The sequence below is a fragment of the Rattus norvegicus genome, chromosome 1, assembly GCF_021556685.1.
Source record: "Rattus norvegicus strain SHRSP/BbbUtx chromosome 1, alternate assembly SHRSP_T2T, whole genome shotgun sequence".
NCBI classification, from domain to species: domain Eukaryota; kingdom Metazoa; phylum Chordata; class Mammalia; order Rodentia; family Muridae; genus Rattus; species Rattus norvegicus.
The window spans coordinates 15,103,735-15,122,500 of NC_141534.1; the positions used below are offsets into that span (position 1 = coordinate 15,103,735).

Sequence of the window (18,766 nt, forward strand, 5' to 3'; positions counted from 1 at the left end):
ACGTGGAAAACAGAACAAGTTTAAGCAAGTAAACAAATAGAAACTTATGGGTATCTATGTTAGTTTTTTTAATTAGATATATTTCTTTACTTACATTTCAAATGTTATTCTCTTTCCTGGTTTCCTGTCCATAAGCCCCCATTCCCTCCCCCTTCCCCATACGATTGTTCTCTCCATCCAGTCCTCCTTACCACCACCCCCTCACATTCCCCTGCACTGGGGGTCCAACCTTGGCAGGACCAAAGGAGTCCCCTTTCACTGGTGCCCCAACAAGGCTATTCACTGCTACATATGCAGTTGGAGCCCTGGGTCAGTCCATGTATAGTCTTTGGGTAGTGGTTTAGTCCCTGGAAGCTCTGGTTGGTTGGCATTGCTGTTCTTATGGGGTTGCAAGCCCCTTCAGCTCTTTCAATCCTTCCTCTAATTCCCCCCAAGGGGGGTCCTGTTCTCAGTTTAGTGATTTGCTGCTAGCATTGACCTCTGTATTGGACATGCTCTGGATGTGTCTCTCAGGAGAGATCTATATCTGGTCCCTTTCACCATGCACTTCTTAGCTTCATCAATCTTATCTAGTTTTGGTGGCTGTATATATATGGGCCACATGTGGGGCAGGCTCTGAATGGCCATTCCTTCAGGTGCTGCTCTAAACTTTGCTTCCATATCCCCTCCTATGGATATTTTTTCCCCTTTTAAAAAGGAGTGGGAGCATCTGCATTTTGGCATCTATGTTAGTTTTAACTGGGAGTATTACCACATTCCAATGCATTTGCATTGCAAGAACAACCAGTGAGGTACTTTAAATGAGGAAGGAAACGCTGTTAGGTGGAGATCATGCTCCGGATGTACGAACAGCAATGGCATGCCTGAGGAAAATGGACCAGCTCTGAATGAACTGGCTTGGGATATCTGAGAAAGAGACTGAGAGATTCTGCTCCTCAAAGAAAAGCCTAGAGAAGGTACAAATGGAGTCAGATCTGGAATAACACACACTGCAATCAGGAATACAAATCATTTTCAGTTGGTATGGGACTTGAACCCCTTACTTGGCAGAGGACAGGCACTGTGCTATGTTCTTGGGATGGAGCTGAGCATGTAGCTCGGTGAGTAGAGGAAGCATCCAGGAAGCTCTGGGTTTGATACCTAACACCATGTATACCAGGCATGGTGATACATACCTGTGATCTTTGCTGGAATAAGGCAGAAGGATCAGAAGTTCAAGGTCATAGTTACACAGTAAGTTAGAGTTCAGCCTTGGCTACCTAAGACCTTGTCTCTAAATAAATGAATGAATGGATGGATAAATAATAACAGCTCGGGGTTGGGGATTTAGCTCAGTGGTAGAGCGCTTGCCTAGCAAGTGCAAGGCCCTGGGTTCGATCACCAGCTCCGAAAAAAAGAAAAGAAAAAAATAATAATAACAGCTCACCACGGCCATACAACGATGTATATGTGGGGTGATGTCTCCTTGATTGACACTGTTCTCATCTTTGTGTCTCACTACCGGTAGTCACTGTTCAAGGAATTGTGCAATTGGTCTGGGATTTGGGATCACCAGGAAATTGAATTCATGCTAAATTTCTCCCTGAAATTCCAGAAAGTCCAAACATAAACCATCCAGCATATGGTGGCTTCAGTGGATAACCTGTGAGTAAGCTGCTGCCATCTGCTGTGATGCTCAGATTATAATTGTGGGTGTGTAATAGGTAGCAGATGCAGGAAGAAGACGATTTGATGAATGGCAGATAAAACAATGAAGAGACAGTACTAATCTGGCTCAAGCTACCTGTGCCATGTGAAAAGTGCCCTTATCTTGGCAATGACAAGCCAGGAGGCAAACAAACAAACAAAAAACTGCCAACTTGGAAACGTCAAGGTCGGTTATAGTCCCTCTGCATAATAAAAGCTTTATTGCATCACCAGCATGCACTAGAGATCGAAAGGAGACGGCTGAATGAGAGAATAGAGAGTTGAATGGAATGGACTTTATATCTGCTTTGTTGGTTACCAAAGGCCATCTGTGGCAAAACCTTTACTTTGAAAAAAAATGCTCTCTCTTCTCTCTCAGAGTGATCTTACTTGTCTTTGAAGTTCATGATAAATTGGTTTCTTTCCCCTTGGGCTTCAGTACATTGTTTTCCAATCCTCTCCAACAGTCCTATAAGGAAGATTGAAACAGAGTGTCCTATCTCATTTTGTGTAAAAGGCAAGCGTTAACCAAATCTGTGAATCTCAAAAGCACAATCCGGGCCAGGCTTCCATTGTTTTCTATTTTGCTCTGTTTGCATGAGCTCATAGTGAAGAGGATACTTGCAAATTATGTCTTCAAATGCTCTCTTTTGACAGCTGAGGGGGGAACTCTACATGCCCAGCTCTGTGGACAAAGCAGTCTCGAATAGACAGAATGAGATTCCTACCATATGTTTGCTACTCACTCTCGACCCCAGAGGATCATTTTCTTTACACTGCCTATTGCCTGTGGGTTTTGTGATCTATATAAAACATCAATCTGTATTTATTCACCAGTGTGGCTCTTACTAGCACGCACACCTTTGCAGAGGATTGGTGCCATTTACCGCTAGCCCCACAGTTTCTACCTAATGTCAACAAATGAGAAGCAGACAAGTGGATGCTTAACTGACTGGCTATACTCACTTTGATTTGCCTTACAAGTAACTCTGGAAATGTCTTCTCCTCTAAGTATAGGGCCCATGACTCCCACCTATTGTCAAATGTCCTTGTGAGCCAGTTGTTGCCCTTAACACACACAGCTGTATACACACATACATATATCTGCGTGTGCATACATAAGCATATACACACATACACACGCATGCACATATACACATGCGTACACATAAATATATGTCCACAAACATATACATATTGTTTTCTGATTTCTAAGCAGTGAGGGAAGTGCAGTGTATTGCATAAGTTCTAAAACACACACGTTGTTCTGCGTCCTGTTTTACAATTGACACCATCATAGATTTGTTAATGTGTGATAAGTCAGAAAGAAGTCCTACTAATGACCAGCCTAGGCTATATGGTGAATGAACATGCTCTCAGTACCCATCCCACGTACACTGCAGCAAGCGGCAATGATACAGCCCTGCAGCTCCAGCATTTGGAAAGCTGGGGCTGAAGGAGTGTGAGTTTGAGGCCAGCTGTAGTAAGACTTTATTTCAGACAGACAGACAGACAGACGACAGACAGACACCACAGCAGAAAAAGATTTGGTTGACTTTAGCAAAAGGGTAACATCTAAAGCATGTTTATACCACACTCATTAATGTATCACTGGAATCTGATCTACTATATCCTGGGCACATATCAGTCAATTAAACAATTCTAATGCTTTTTACTCCCTGGCTGTATTAATTATTGCATTTGAAGTGATTTTCATTTAAGATTTCACTTAGTGTCCTCACAGCACAACTTTGGAGATGGGGTTCAGTTACTGTGAGGTGTAGTATTTCAACATCATCCAGCCTAGAACGCTCTCTATGCAGCCTAAGCTGACCCCAGGCCCTGGATCCTCTTGTTTCAGCCTCCCAATTAGTCTGGAGGATACCATGTTTGGTTTAAGCTCTGTTTTTCAGATATATTAAGTTGGTAGTTTCTTGGTAACTGAATTGTCAGCTACTGACTTTTAAATTTTCTTAAAATGTGAGAATGGAACATAAATTATTTTAAAACCGGGGTTGGGGATTTAGCTCAGTGGTAGAGCGCTTGCCTAGAAAGCACAAGGCTCTGGGTTCGGTCCCCAGCTCCGAAAAAAAAAAGAAAAAGAAAAAAAATTATTTTAAAACCTACTACTACTACTGCTGCTGCTGCTGCTGCTATTACTATAAAAGAAACTGAAGCTGTCTTTAAATCAATCCAAACAATGCTTTCAACATGGTAAAGAATGTTTTGTTTTTGTTTTTTGTTTTTTGTTTTCCTTTTTTTGATGAAGAATGTTTTTAACCTATGGATTTTGGTGGAAACTAACTCAGTAATAGTTGTATTGGTTCCAACTTTCCCAAAATTTTCTCTACATTTTTTCTATTCTGCTGTCTTCACTGGGCACCGAAGGGTTAAGATTTAATATTTTGATGACATTGTTCATTTGTAACAAACGGTTCCTTGGGAAAATATCTTTCTTATTTAACAATGATTATTGACAATAATCATGCCAACAACAACAACAACAAGATTCCACAGAGCTATTCGTAGTTGCGATGGTAGTGTATTTCACAAACATGATACCTTGGAGATAATGTAAAGTTTATCACAAGTGGAGAAATACAATCTCTGCTTTGTGTGACTTTCACCCGAGTTCTTTGAGGGATTGCTTTCAATTGCCTTACATTGCTGTCCAAGAGAAATGAAGTCCAACAGTCTGACCTCACTTCCTTCATACTTACCTCACTTCCTCCATACTGACCTCACTTCCTTCATACTTACCTCACTTCCTCCATACTGACCTCACTTCCTTCATACTTACCTCACTTCCTCCATACTGACCTCACTTCCTTAATACTGACTTCACTTACTTAATACTGACCTCACTTCCTTCGAACTAAGTCCTGTTTCCCCCTCAATACCAACAATCTCAAACACAGCCTTAAGAACTTAAAAGAGGCATTTCACATCATTTACAGAACAGTCTGTTAGACCAGTTCCTTGTGTGCTCTTTGCACTCAAGGCAGCAAGGACGTAGAGGAGATGAAATGGACACAGTATTGGGCAGAGTTACATGCTCTATCCTAGACACAGTAGTCGGTCCGGGCTGAGCCCTGAGAATTTGTATTATAGGCAAATTCTCACATGCGGTTGGCCCAACAGCTCTCAACCAACAGCTTCAATGTTGCAATACTTTGTATACTGGTTAATTTTACTTTATATATAAACGTAACACAAGCTGAAGTCATCTGAGAAGAGGAAACTTCAACTGAGAAAATGCCCCTATTATATTGGCCTGTAAGTAAGCCCCTGGGGCATTTTCTTAACTGGTGAGGGCCCAGCTCACTGAGGGCAGTTCTATCTCTGAGCGAAAGGTCTTGGATATGTTTATACGGGAAAGCAAACTAGACAAGTCAGTAAGCAATACTCCTTCATGGTCTCTGTTTCAATTTCTGTCTCATATTCCTGTCTTGAGTTCAAGCTTTGACTTCCCTCAGGGATGGGATGTGACATGGATGTGTAAGCTAAATAAATCCTTCCGTCTCCCAATTGCTCTTGGTCATAGCTTCTATCACAATGACAGTAGGGTAAACAGGACAGTTGGGTTCAGATGTAGACACTTCCCATTATTAGCTGTGATGAGGGGATCCTAGGCCCAAGCCTTGGTTTATTTCTTTGAAAGTTGAACTACTCCGTGTTATAAGACTTCTCGCGGACGAGATACACCATATGCGCATTATTTAAGGCCTGTCATTATTGCTGCAGTTGTTGCATAAGCATCTGTAGATTTGCGTCGTCTCAAACAGGAGCTGGGAGAATTTCACAAGGCCTTCCACAAGGGTGAATGCTGCACCCCAGAGTGAACAACAGACTCCAGAAACCATCCATGGGGCATGGATTGAAGAAGCATGAATCCCATTGTTTTTTAAACCTGCATCTGTGTGGTCAGCTCCTTTTTCCAAGGGACCTGATGCCCACACCAAAAACTGGAAAACAAAGAACATACCCCTCAGACTTAATGCGATCTCTGTTTGCGTTCATGCATTGCAGAACTACCACAGTACCTTGAACACAACAATTTCGGACTCGGATGGAATGATGGAAACAAAATCCAGTAGAGAGATAATGTAAGAGCGATTTGGTAGCACTGCCACTTTCCATGAGTAGCTGTCTTTATACCCACCCCAGAGCCCTAAACACCATATGCCAAGATGAGCCAACTGGATTTCCAGGACTCCGAGGTGGTTTCCAAGTGGTGTTCTAAAGTGATCACAAAGCAAATGCTTCCAGTCAACTGACAGCTGGAGATCTTTTCCCTAGTGGTATTTTGTGGCTGACTTACTCCACTCATTTTTTGTTGTTGCTGCTACCTTCCCACACGACCATTAAATAACACACTCTGCAATTCCCTTTTAAGCAGAATGCTAACAATAGAAGACCTCTGATTGCATGTGGTGAATGTTCCAGGGCTCCGCGTTTTTTTTTTTTTTTCCCCTGGGTAATGGGACTCTTGAATCAGACAAAGTATGACTACAGTGAGTTCTGCATTAATAAACACCAGATAAGCTCTAGCAATCTTCCCTGGGTAGGTGGAAGTTCCAGGCTTGCAAAACCTGGGAGTTAATAGAAGCAAGAATCAAAGTGCAGTTGATGACCTAGTTGTCCAACCTGACGCCATCTCATAGGGCTGGAATGTGACCCATGATCCCATGCTGGACAGACTTTCCCTGATACCTCATATTGATTATCGGTTATTCGTCCAACTTGTGTGTGTTTGCGTATTATGTGGATGGCCACTATACCCATTTAGCATGATACTATGACCCATACAGAGAAGCATGGTATCTTTGAATTCATTCCCATATCTTTGAACACGTCTGTTCCCATGACAGCAAGTGATTAATTAAGTAAAGACATAAGGTATTTGTAGAGCTTCTCGTTCCTTCTTTGCTGTTTTAGATTAGGTGAGTCCTAGAATAGGGATGACAGCAAGAGACATTTCAACATTACCTGAAGGAATTAGTTAGGGTGGGCTACATGTTTTTTACATGGATACATGATACTTTATTTTTCTCTACATTTTATATTATTAGGAATAAAATACCTTGAAGTTTTGTTTTGGCTTATGTTTTTTTGCTTTTTTGATGGAAATATTTCTTCACTAGATACCTCATTATGCATTTTGCAACAACTTGGTTTTCCCTCACTGAACATTAGCTTCAGACTTTTCTGCTTCATATCTTGGTTGCCTCTAATTTGGGGGATTTTTTTTCCTGACTTTCTTAAGTGATTTAGCCATATAGAGCCCTAAATTTTTTCCTGTGTAAGTCACTACCAGCTTCTCTGGTGGCTTCCAGACATATGGTCTTCCCATCACTTCCAGTCTGTTTTTACTCTGTCTGAGCCATCCCAGGCCCCGGCCACCCACATCATACATCGGAACATAACTCTTTCTTCTATTAAATTGATTATCTCCAGAATTTTGTCACAGTAATGGGGAGCTGGCTATACTCAAGGACCCTACCTGGATCTTACCTAATATTAACACCTCCCACCCATCTGCAAACACTGGAGCTGGATTACATCTCTATCCTTTTAATGACTTACAGTGGGACTTGAACATGAATTCATGGGGAGCAAACCATATTTAAGACATAGTGCCCTCTTGTTCCAACTTTCTTCTCACGTTTCCTCAGACCTCTAGCCCATAAGTTTTACCAGCCTCCCTCATCCTTTGCCTGGATTTTATTTCTTTGTTCCTGTGCCATTCTGAACTGACTGGTCAGTCATCTTCCCACTCTGTCTCTTCTAGCTTCCCTCAAGACGCTTGCCAAGGTCTCTCACCTAATTTCTACAGATGTCTATCAGAGTTTTAAATGATTCACACTGACTGCAACCTCCAGGATATCAAGCTAATGTTCACAGTCTTTGAAAGCTGGTTCAGTTTCTCCTCTGCGTCCCTCATGCCTTCCCTTCTGGATTCTGCTCTATTCTGCCCTTTTTGTTGAAAACTCTCTGCTTCTGTACCTGGAAAATATCAACTGTTCCTCTTACAGTCTGTCTCAAGGTAACAGCAGAGACTTCTCCCACCTTACCGGATCCATTCTCAGAGCTGTATTCTAACATGACCTAGAGTGGTTTTAGTGAGATCTACTATAAAACTTCGGGTGGGGATTTATATTTAGAAAGAAATCTCGGTTGACTTCCTAGTGTTTGTCAGTCACGTAACCTTGGGCAATGTAAACTGAGTTTCTGCTGAGATAGGCTTTCCTCCCTGTTTTAGGAAAGACTCTCTGCCTGGAGGGGTGTATGAGAGCTAAGTTATGAGAACTTAGTTATGAGAACTTAGCTATGAGAACAAGATAGAATTAATGACAGTGTAATAACTGTGTCATAAATACTACCTCTTTCCTCTTCCCTGTGTCCTTGAGGCAGCCAATGACACACATCATTTGCTATTCATTTTATTCATTTTGCATCCTGTAAAGTGGCAACCGTAGGCAAGCTGTCAGTAAACAGTTACTGAATTCCCACAGTCGTATCATGCAGCTTTTGGTAAAGCTGGCACTCCACATACGATACAGCTTTTACTTGCACATTTCCCATGTGACCTATTTAAATTGAGTGTGTTGAAGAAGAATATTCTGTATAGAGAATGCTATATATATGGTGAGCAGAGACAGTTAGCAGATCTCTAGAGTGCCAACAATCCTGCCCTGTTTGTCAAGAAAGACTTGTGTCTGTGTGTTCTATGTCTGGCCTGGGATGTAAGAGGCCTTTTAATTTTATTGACAAATTCAGTCATAATAATGACATATGAGGATCTTCCTCTTCAAGGTATCAACTTGGCATCATGGTTCTCCCAAGCTGCAGAGCTAATAGGAAATGGGTCACTCTTAACTTGGTGTGTGTGTGTGTGTGTGTGTGTGTGTGTGTGTGTGTGTGGTAGAAGGGAATTCTTAATGAGAAAAATCTAACTGCCTTAGTCTATTTTGTGCTGTTTCAACAAAGTACCACTGGCAGGCTACTTTACAAAGAAAAGTTTATTTGGATGACGATTCAGGAGGCTGGAAAGTCCAAATAGTATGACATTGGTGATTAATGAGGTCCATTCCCTAGCTGTGTCATAGCAAAGGACAGGAGAGAGAGGGAGAGGCTTAACCCATGTCATGACACCAACAGTAACCCAGTAATCCACAGGAATAAGGGCACTCATGACCCAATCACTTCCCATCAGACCTCACTAAAAATTCTAAACACTTGGGATACCGCTGTGTGAGTGACCAAAATTCCAGCACATGCACTAAGGAGACAAGCCATAGCCAACCATCACATTCATGACATTAGGTACCATTGTCTATAGTAAGTATCTAGGAGGTAGAAGCAGCAGAAAGTTAACCTATAGTATCTTTGGTGGTTTAGATGAGATGTCTCCCATGCAAGTAACCTATTTGGATACTTGGTCCCCAGTCGAGAGCTATTTGGAAGTATGTCACTTTGAGGTTTCAAAAGACTTCTATGATTTCAAGTTAGCTCTCTTGCTTCCTGTGTGTAGATGTAGATTTGATCTCCCTACTTCTCCGTGCTGTGTGTGCCTGCTGCCATGCTCCCTGCATTGGTGATGATAAACGTCTAGAACCGTTGACCCATAATAAACTCTCCCTTCTCTAAATTGCTTTGGTCATGGCGTTTTACCACAGCACCAGAACTGAGTGAAGAGAGTGTTGAAGGATATCATAGAATTAGCAGTTAAGTGAATGCTTTTTAATTTTTTCAAACTAAAACTTCAAGCTAAACATATTTTAAAAAGATACCACAGTGTAGTGAAAAGGACATAAAAATGGTTGCAGCAAAATGGCCTGTACTAGAATTTGACTTCTGTTACTCATTAGCTGTGGAACCGCCTCATACAAGTTGGTCAGATCTTTTGTTTTGTTTTTCAGTTTTCAAACGTGATACCAATACTCTCAGGTCCATGTGAGATCAACATCCCTGTGGGTATGCCCACTTGAGTTCCCGGCATCTGCAGAGAGCCATTAACAGATGTGAGCTGGATGGTCAAAGCTTACGGAGGATCTTCTCGTGATAGTCCCAGCTCACCCTGAAGACAGACAACGTACATAGATATTCACTCATCTGTCATCTGAATGACGATGACATTCAGCCGTCACCATCTGCCTACAGGTCTGTGTGATCGTGGTCATGCATAACCTTCTGTAGGCTGTGCTGCTCAGAGGTTAGGCCAGGGCAGTCTGGGTTTTTCTATGACTATGTCTTTTTAAATATGACTAACATTTAAATCAGTAAACTGAATGAAACAGATCCACATCCAAAATACACCTGAGTCCTTAAAGCCTAGAGAGAAAACCCTGACTTTCTTCACACCCAGGAGAGCGGCAATGCCAATTCTTCTGCGTGGGCGTCTAGTCTGCTAGTTTGTTCTACAGAATTTTAAATTCTTAAAAATAGTTTGGTGTATATATCTCTCTGTCTCTCTGTTCATGGGTGTGCTTGTTTATGGGTCTGCAAACGCTTATACATGAGGAGGCCAGAGGTTAATTTCACTACTGTTGCTCAGACTCCCTCAAGCACACTAACTAGGTTAGGCTAGCTGACAGTGAGCCCCAGGGCACCTACCTGGATACTCTTCCACAGTACAGCTTAGCAAATCCTCTGCTTCCCTGCCTTGTTTTGTTATGTGGGTTCTGGGGATCGAACTCAGATCCTCATGCTGTTGCACACACACAGTTTGCTGACTAAGTTATCCCCCTACCGTGGTCCTGCAGATTTTGACTTGCATGGTGGAGCAATTCCTTTTAAAAAATGGTGTGTGTGTGTGTGTGTGTGTGTGTGTGTGTGTGTGACAGAGAGACAGAGACAGAGACAGAGAGAGAGACAGAGACAGAGACAGAGACAGAGAGAGACAGAGAGAGACAGAGACAGACAGAGACAGAGAGACAGAGAGATAGAGACAGAGACAGAGAGAGACAGAGAGACAGAGAGATAGAGACAGAGACAGAGAGATAGAAAGAGACAGAGAGAGACAGAGAGAGACAGAGAGAGAGCTAGAGAGAGACAGAGACAGACAGAGACAGAGAGATAGAGATAGAGACAGAGACAGAGAGATAGAGACAGAGAGATAGAGACAGAGACAGAGAGATAGAGACAGAGAGATAGAGACAGAGACAGAGAGATAGAAAGAGACAGAGAGAGACAAAGACAGACAGAGAGAGACAGAGACTGAAAGAGACAGAGAAATTTCCCCATTAGTTCACTCTGCATCTCTAGAAAGCTGCATTGCACACTTCCTTGCTCACTACCAGGCAACTGAATGCCCGGAATAACAACTACTCATGTTCATGGTGTCCTAAATGCTAGACTCTCAGTACTAACACTTAGTGAACTGAAGAAGCATACTAGTTCACGACTGATGCCTTGTTTTGTACTGTTGGATGGGTTTATTCCCTTCCTAGGTTATTCTTGGACCATTTGAGGGGAGCCTACTCCATTCCGCTGTGCTCACAGTGCTGCTGACACACAACAGAAAAAAGTAGGCAGTCTTCTCACAATTTAAATATGAGTGGAAGGTAAGGGGGGTAATTAGTGGGGTATACGCAGAAGAAGTAGATCCACCTGAACCCCAAAACTAGTGTTCTCAAGTGAAACACACCGAGTCTCTCATAGAAGACTTGGAGGAAGTGGGAGGGATGGACTCAAATATCACGGGGTAAGAAGAGGAGTTGATGAGAAACAGGAATGGAGAGTCTCCCGTGGGTATCTGAGCACATGGAGGTGGAGAGGAATTTCTCGTCCTCTTATGTGATGCTAACATTCCCGTTCCTCAGCACCGTGAAGTGCAGCCCTCTTGTTCTGGGTAGAAACATGGATGAGGAGAACAGGCCTTTGCTTTAGTGTTTGTAAATCAGAACAGCAGAGCAGGTAGTGGAGGCCAGGCTGGCAAACGGCCCCTGTCATGTCTTGGTGATGTGGTTTCGTTCTTGAGCTATCAGCTGGCTGACTCGGCTGGGTGGAGCCTCCTCTGAATGTACAGCTGCACTTCACAAATGACCCAGAAGCCACCCACTTCCTTTCCCAGTAACTACAAAGAGCTGGCAAATTCGTTGTGTTGTCCCAGATGGGGAAGGAAAGGCTCAATTAGAAAGGGAGAGGTAGAACATTAATTGGTAAAAGTGAAAGTGTATTTTCTCTAAAAGCTTGAAGTGATCATGTTACAGTTTTCCTCAGAAGTGCCTCCACCTTTTTTTACCAGAAACACAAACCCTAGATGTACTGCCTTTCATAAACATGCTTGGCCAATCTCTTCAGTGCTTGCTCAGTAGGCTGTGGTTGCTAAACAATCAGTCAAGAAGCATAGAGGTAGCCCAAGCCTTTGCCTTCTTCTGGCCTTGGGGTTGTCCATAAGCTACTAGGTCTACACTATACCCCTCTCCACAGCACTGAAACTGACCCAGGAGTGGTGACTAAGCTCATCTTTAGCCTCTCCCATCGTTTTCCAAGTTCTTCCATACCCTCTCCTTAGCTCTCTTTGGTTACGGTACAGTCAGTATGATGTAATTCAGGGTAAGCTGGGAACAAGGGGCTGAACCTGGAGCTTAGCTGGGCCCTAACCTTGCAGACAGATCACTCCTGTTGTAGGATGGATCTAAGGCCAGGCCTCAGCCTTCAACCTGTTGGCCTGCTGAGCTGTGAGTCGACACCTTCTGAATCGCAGAGGTTGGTACCAGACATGATCCAGGACAGATGGCTACGCACGTAGCTGTCTCTTCTTTGACAAGAACTCACTGACAGGCCTGTATAGCCTGCCAGTTTCATAGTGATCTGATGATCTCTGGCAGCTATGGAAATTCAGACCTCCAGCCATTTGATACAGTTGGTAGAGTTGGTGTCTTCCAGACCTACCACATTAAGTCCAAATTCATACTTCACTCTCCATTGTCATTCTCAAACTAGGACACAGAGAAAAACAATCCATTTTCAGTGCACTGGCATTCCTGGCCAGAAAATAGTTTGAAAACGTTAAGGTTACCTCACAGCTCACATGATTTTCGAAGTCTCCATTTAAAGCTAACTACATGAAGGGACTTCAGTCTTCCACTCTGTATTCCCTTTCTGACATTTAAAACATTTCAGTTGTTCATTTCACTTGGGTTTGGACGAAGTATGGACAGCTGTGAGTCACCATGCTGCACACAAGATTCCCACTGTGGTAGGTGTTGCCTCAGAGACCAAGCCAAATCCAAGCCCACTCGTTCCCAGAGCTCTCAGTTGTGCCTTGTGAACGCACTTGCCGTCTGCCTCATTCACATGACGTCATAGGCTGTGGCTGTCCTACCTACCTCTTTTATTTCCCTCTCAGAGCCTGACATCCCAAAACTTCAGAATAAATATTTATAGAGAGAATGCCTTGACACTGAGTATCGGATGTGTAATTGTGCCTTTCTTCTGCACTGAATGATTCAGAAAGATTGGAAGTGTGAAGATAGCGCCAAGCAGATGAAATATAAGGCGGACATCACTGTCAGTGTCCCTATGCATCTGCAAGCCAGGTTATGGTCAGACCCCGTATACGCTCGGATGCCAAAATACCTCCCCATTACCTTCAAAAAACAAACACCAAAGCAGTGACCTCTAGTGACCCGGTGTAATAGAAAATAAAAGTAAAGAGGGGAGTTTAGAAGGGAAAGTCTTCCAAACTAAACGAAACCCTTAGGGAGGTGACTTTTTATTGTCGGCTTGACTGGGTTCAGCATCCCCTTAAAGACAAATTTCTCCAAAGCATGTCCCCGAGGGTGTTTTCAAAGAGGGGAAACTAGGGAGGGAAAATCCACCCTGAGCAGGCAATACCATCTCATGGACTAGGATTCTAGACTGGATAAAAAAGGAGGAAAACTCCTAAACTGAGTGTCGGCATTCATCTCGCCAGTTCCTGACTGTGGATGCTGTATGACCAACCACACCACACTCCATCACCAGTTCCCGACTGTGTATACAATGTGACCCAGCCACACCACATTCCTGAACCAGGCCTTCTCCACCATCATGTAGACTCAAACCCTCTTTTTCTTAAGATACTTCAGTCAGGTATTTTGTTACACCTGTGGGACAGTAGTGAATACCACCCTCGGCAATAATCACACAGATAAATGTACTGATAATTTTTTTTATCAGACTTGTACTTTAGAATTTCATTGATTCCACCTGTGAAACAGATATGTGAACCGTAGCATTTGTGCAGGGAAATCTAGGAACTCTGACTAGTTGAAATTACTTGCCAAAGCTGGCAGAGAGAGAAGGCAGAATTACATTACAAGTCTATGTCCAGAGTTGACCACCAGCCCCTAGCTAGATGAGATTTTAAGGATAAGGTCCAAGCTTCACTCATCTCTGTTTAACTCATAGCTAATTGGCCTAAGTCCTGGGCAACATGGACTAACTGTTCATACAGGAAGAGGCAGGGTCAAAAGCACCAGGACAGGGTAATTTCTACTTGAAAATGTTCCTGCATGAAAGGAAAATCCAGCTTAGAAGGGGGACAAGTAACAACAGTGGTCTCAGTGCCACAAAAGAAAGAATGTATATCATTCTATATGTTTGGAATTCCCAGCATTAAGTTAAAAGAGTGTTTTAAAGGAGTTATGAGAAGCCAAAACATAGGAAGCAATTGGAAGGTTCCTGAAGGTCTTTTGTTCTGACTTGCTTGTTTTCTAGAAGCTAAGATGAAGAGGGCCAGTTGGGGCGAACTCTTAAAATAGTGTGTAAGTAGATGGTCCCCAAGTAAAGCAATTATAAGACACGGTGTCTGGGCAGTGCCCCACCATGTCTCTGGGCAGTGTCTGCACTCCCATCTCCTGTCTAGCTCTTTTCAAAGTTGTTGTCATGTGGCTTCCTCTTCTTCCTGCCTTCTCCAGAATGCGTATATGCTATAATTAGCTCCTTCTCTGAGCGACTTCTCATCTTCTTCCTGACATTTTAAGAAAACGGAAGGAAGCGAAGGCTAAGAAAATAAAAATGAGTAAGCAGGCTTGTAGCAGACAATTAAGCACATTTCCAGTAGAGCCTGGACTTTAAACCTTTAGAAACCTTCAAGTTGATGGGAGCCAGAACGGTATTTCCTGATTAGTTGATGTTTAAAATATGTTTATTACCATAATGCATGCATAATTGACTGCCAGTGCCCCAGTTCTTTAGAGGGCACTGTGTATAGCGTAGAATCATCACCACCTATCAGAATAAACCTGGGTTAAATTCTAACACTCACGGTTGGCATTACCAATAGTGCAGAATCCTACGCTCACTCTTGCAAATGATTACATGGGTCAGAAGGGGAGCCTAAGACCCTGAGAAACAAGTCGCTGTTGGTCGATTGTTCTATTTCTTGATGCAGAAAGCTTCCTCAACTTAGCCTGGTAGGAAAGAACAACTCCAAGGACTCCCTATGTGCTTTGTAAGGTGGAGATGAATGGTCACTCTGCCTTTCTAGGGAAATGCTAAGTTATGGAACGTTGCGATGAGGACATACTTACCCTGCTTTCCACAGTCAACTAGGTAGTTTCCCCACGATTGGATAGAGAGCCAAGCTGTTTCCACTGTGAGATCTGTGCTCCTGTGTATGTCCCAAGAGGCTTCTTAATTTCTGGAACATCGTTAGGACTTTAAAAGGTTTGTTGGGTTGTAAATATGGAGATATAATTTAGAATCCCTGGCCAGAAAAAAAAGTTTTAGCTTTTGTGACATTCAGTGCCACCACCTCCCAGCTGGGTCCATTTGCTTTCTCAGTGACATTCTTCTCCTGTGAAAGGCTAGAAGAGACTTCAACAGAAGCAGTCCTATTTCACAGATTTTACACTCTTCTACAAGTAAAGAGTGAACTGTCTTGCATAAGATAGTTTCTTTACAAATGTGAAATTAGACTGAAATACGTGCTATTATTTAGTGCCTTCCCGTCAGCTGGAAGTAATGTTTTATTAGTAGGAGTCTTTCGTTTGTTTGACACAGTGTCTCAATGGGTAGCCCAGGCTATCCTTTTACACACAATGCCCTTGTTTCAGCCAAGTGAATTCAAGAATTATAGGTATCTCAAAGCAGATGTCACACACTAGCCGAGTTTAAAATGATAGCAAAAAAAAAAAAAAACCCCAACATATATACATATATATTCATACACATACACACATACACACACACACACACACACACACACACACACACACACACACACATAGCTATTGCCTCTTCCTTTGCATGTTATGTTTCTTCATGTTCTTTGTTACAGGTCCTAGAATAGTCTCATAAATACAAAGGGAAAAGCATTTGCTCATAGGACACCCCGCTTATCAAGTTACCCACATCCTCCTGTGGTTCATTATGAAGAGCTGAAATCCAAACAAACACCACCTCTTGTCACGTCATCCAGGTCTGAGGTCCTCACACTTAGGTAGCATATCCTAAGCCCACTGTAAACATGAACTCATTCCTTCCCTAAGAATGAGTAGACCATTGCCCAAATGTGGTTGTTATAAAAACAAGGCTCAGGCATTGATGCCATGTTAAGACAGTGTCACTAGAAATTTTGTGGCAACAGAGGGGAATTCAAACACAATGAGAAGGTCTCCTGAACTGCTTGCTCATCGGTGTCTCCATCAACACATTTGACGTGTCATCAGTGACCCTCCTGGAGCCCCATATTCATCTGAAGACATCATCAGCTAGGATTGTCACAGGACAGGAAACTCAGACTGATCCTAGATATTGAAAATGGAGCGTTCGAAACCCCTCATTCTATGGATCAAGTTGAATGAGTGACAGTTTCTATATTAAAAACCCCTTCTTAGTAGGATTTAATAACTTCATGTGTCAGTACTAATATCAGGGGGCTTTCTAAAATCAAATGAGAAGATCTCATTTTTCTTTGACAAGCACAGTTTTTCTTTGTCGGTTTACACTCTAGAGTGAAGGCAGTTGGAGGTCTGCCAATCATTGTGTTTCGATCTACCTGATATAAGATTTCTCTTATGATGCCCACGATAACATCCACAAGATAAATGAAAGCATGGAGCACTAATTCGGTGTCTCTGCGGAATGTCGATAGCCACGTGGAATTATTGCAGCCTGAGGTTGGGTCAATTGTTCCAGATAATTATCACGTCTGCCCAGTTAAGGTAACTCACATGATGGTTCAGCTCTTATTTCCCAGTGGATTCGGATCCTTACTCTTCCATTTTCTGAGTCACCATCACCTCTAAAAATCTGCCAATCATCACTAGTGAAGGCTGCTTTTTCTCTTAGATATCATAATTATAACAAAAGAATTAGTTTGCATGTGCCTTGAGATTTTATAAGTATTCCTCCAGATCCTTCTCATAAAGCCTCCCCAGAAGCTGTAACAATTTAAATGACATTGGCTCACCCCAAGGATGCCTGGGAAAGAGCACCTACGGCTCTATTTCAAGTAGTTACAAGTAGAATTTTGAGTTTTTAGCCAAGACACATTTGGAACTTGTCATCCGGTGCAGCAGGTAGGTCCCTTTTACAACGCAGTTCTTTTAGGTGCTGTGTCACTTTGATGGGCCTTATCTCTCTCACTCTTTAACATCATTTTTCGTTCCTTCACTTTCATGTATTTTTTGCCTTAAGACCTTTCTTCTTCTAAATCTTACTCTGTGTCGTGTCGGACATATTATCTTGCAATATACTTTCAAACCAAATCTCAAATCTCATCCTATTTAGGATTTTCACTCTTGTCCCTGTCTAAGCATCCTAGTTTACCTAGTGGCGTGAAAATCTCCCTCTGGAGAGACACGTGGGGAATACTTCAGTGGTCTTCTAAGCACCTCCACCTTGATGTGCAAGTCAAGGTGTGATAACAGCATTCTATTGTTTAAACCCCGCCATGGCTTCCTGTTGACCTCAGAATGAAGTCCCAACAGGTGAGCTGGCACTTCTCCAGACCTCCTTGCACTTCAGCCACACTGACCTTCTGATGTCCCTCTGATGTGCCAAGTTCTTTCCCATGTTTTTTGAATATTAAAGTTGCAAGCAGAAAATTAACCCCGTATTCACCACAGAGGTAAGACTGCATGGCCCTACTCGGTGGTGCTATGTTTTGGCACAGTCTGTAAGGTCTTTCACACATTAATCTAATCCAATACTTTCAAAGTCAGTATGAGAGCATCTATTTTACTCTACTGTTGGATAAATTATTCGCTCCCATCTCCAAGTCAAACTCTTGTCCTTGATTTTGTGATGTGGGGCTGGCCCGCTGGAAACTTTCTTTCTGACAGATATAGTATGCATTCACTTATAAGTGGATTTTCATCATTAAGTGATAACCAAGCTATAATCTGTAGATGCAGAGAGAGGTTAGATAAAGAGAGGTCTGGAGAGATACATGGATCTCCCCAGGAAAGGGAAATAGAATAGATTTTACAGGTGGACTGAGGGAGGGTAAAGACAGGAGCAGGAGAGATCAGGTAGGAGACAGAGGGTTTGTGTGGTTAGAAATGGCTGAAATTGGGGGACATTTGGGAATGGTGTGGAAACCCAGTGCAATGGAAATTTCCTGGAATCTACGAAGGTGATCCCAGTGAGGACTCCTAGTAACAGAAGATATAGAGTTATCAACTGACTGTTTCTTGTAGCCAGGCAAGGTTTCTGGTAGAGGGACTAAGCTGTATTTAATTGAGCTGTTGACCAAGAGAGTTGTTCTCTGCAAACTGAAAGCTGGGCCCTACTACTGAGGAGAATGTCCACACCACTCACTGAACTTGGAGAAGTCGAGCTGGTGCCTACATGGAGCCCTCACCCCTACGTTCCAGTCTTTTTTGTGCAGGAAGGTTCTCTTCAGGCTATCGAAAGAAAAATGTGACAATAACCCAGTTACAAAACCTTTGACCTACAATCTGTCCTGCCCCAAAAACATGCCAGGGCAATGGTGGCACAGAAATTGTGGGAGTAGCCAACAACGTCTAATATGACATAAGGCCCACTCCGTAAGAAGGAACCCATACCTCATACTGCTTGGGTGACCAAGAATCAGAAATTAAATAGCCCAGAAACCTAGTATTGAACCGAACACTACTCA

The 18,766-nt window shown here is 42.7% G+C and overlaps 1 long non-coding RNA gene across 2 annotated transcripts in view; it reads right to left on the reverse strand.

The window, feature by feature from the left end:
• Nucleotides 1–8,691: 8,691 nt before the first annotated feature.
• The window catches only part of LOC147996662 (uncharacterized), an 11,999-nt gene continuing 1,924 nt past the window's right edge, over nt 8,692–18,766 (reverse strand). The window contains exons 2-3 of one of the 2 annotated variants that reach the window (XR_015654159.1): nt 15,210–15,385; nt 8,692–12,632 (exon numbers count right to left, since the gene is read on the reverse strand). This is a non-coding gene — a long non-coding RNA (uncharacterized LOC147996662). Of the gene's footprint in view, nt 12,633–13,831; nt 14,648–15,209; nt 15,386–18,766 lie in introns of those variants that run through there. The other variant, XR_015654153.1, reaches the window with a different exon arrangement.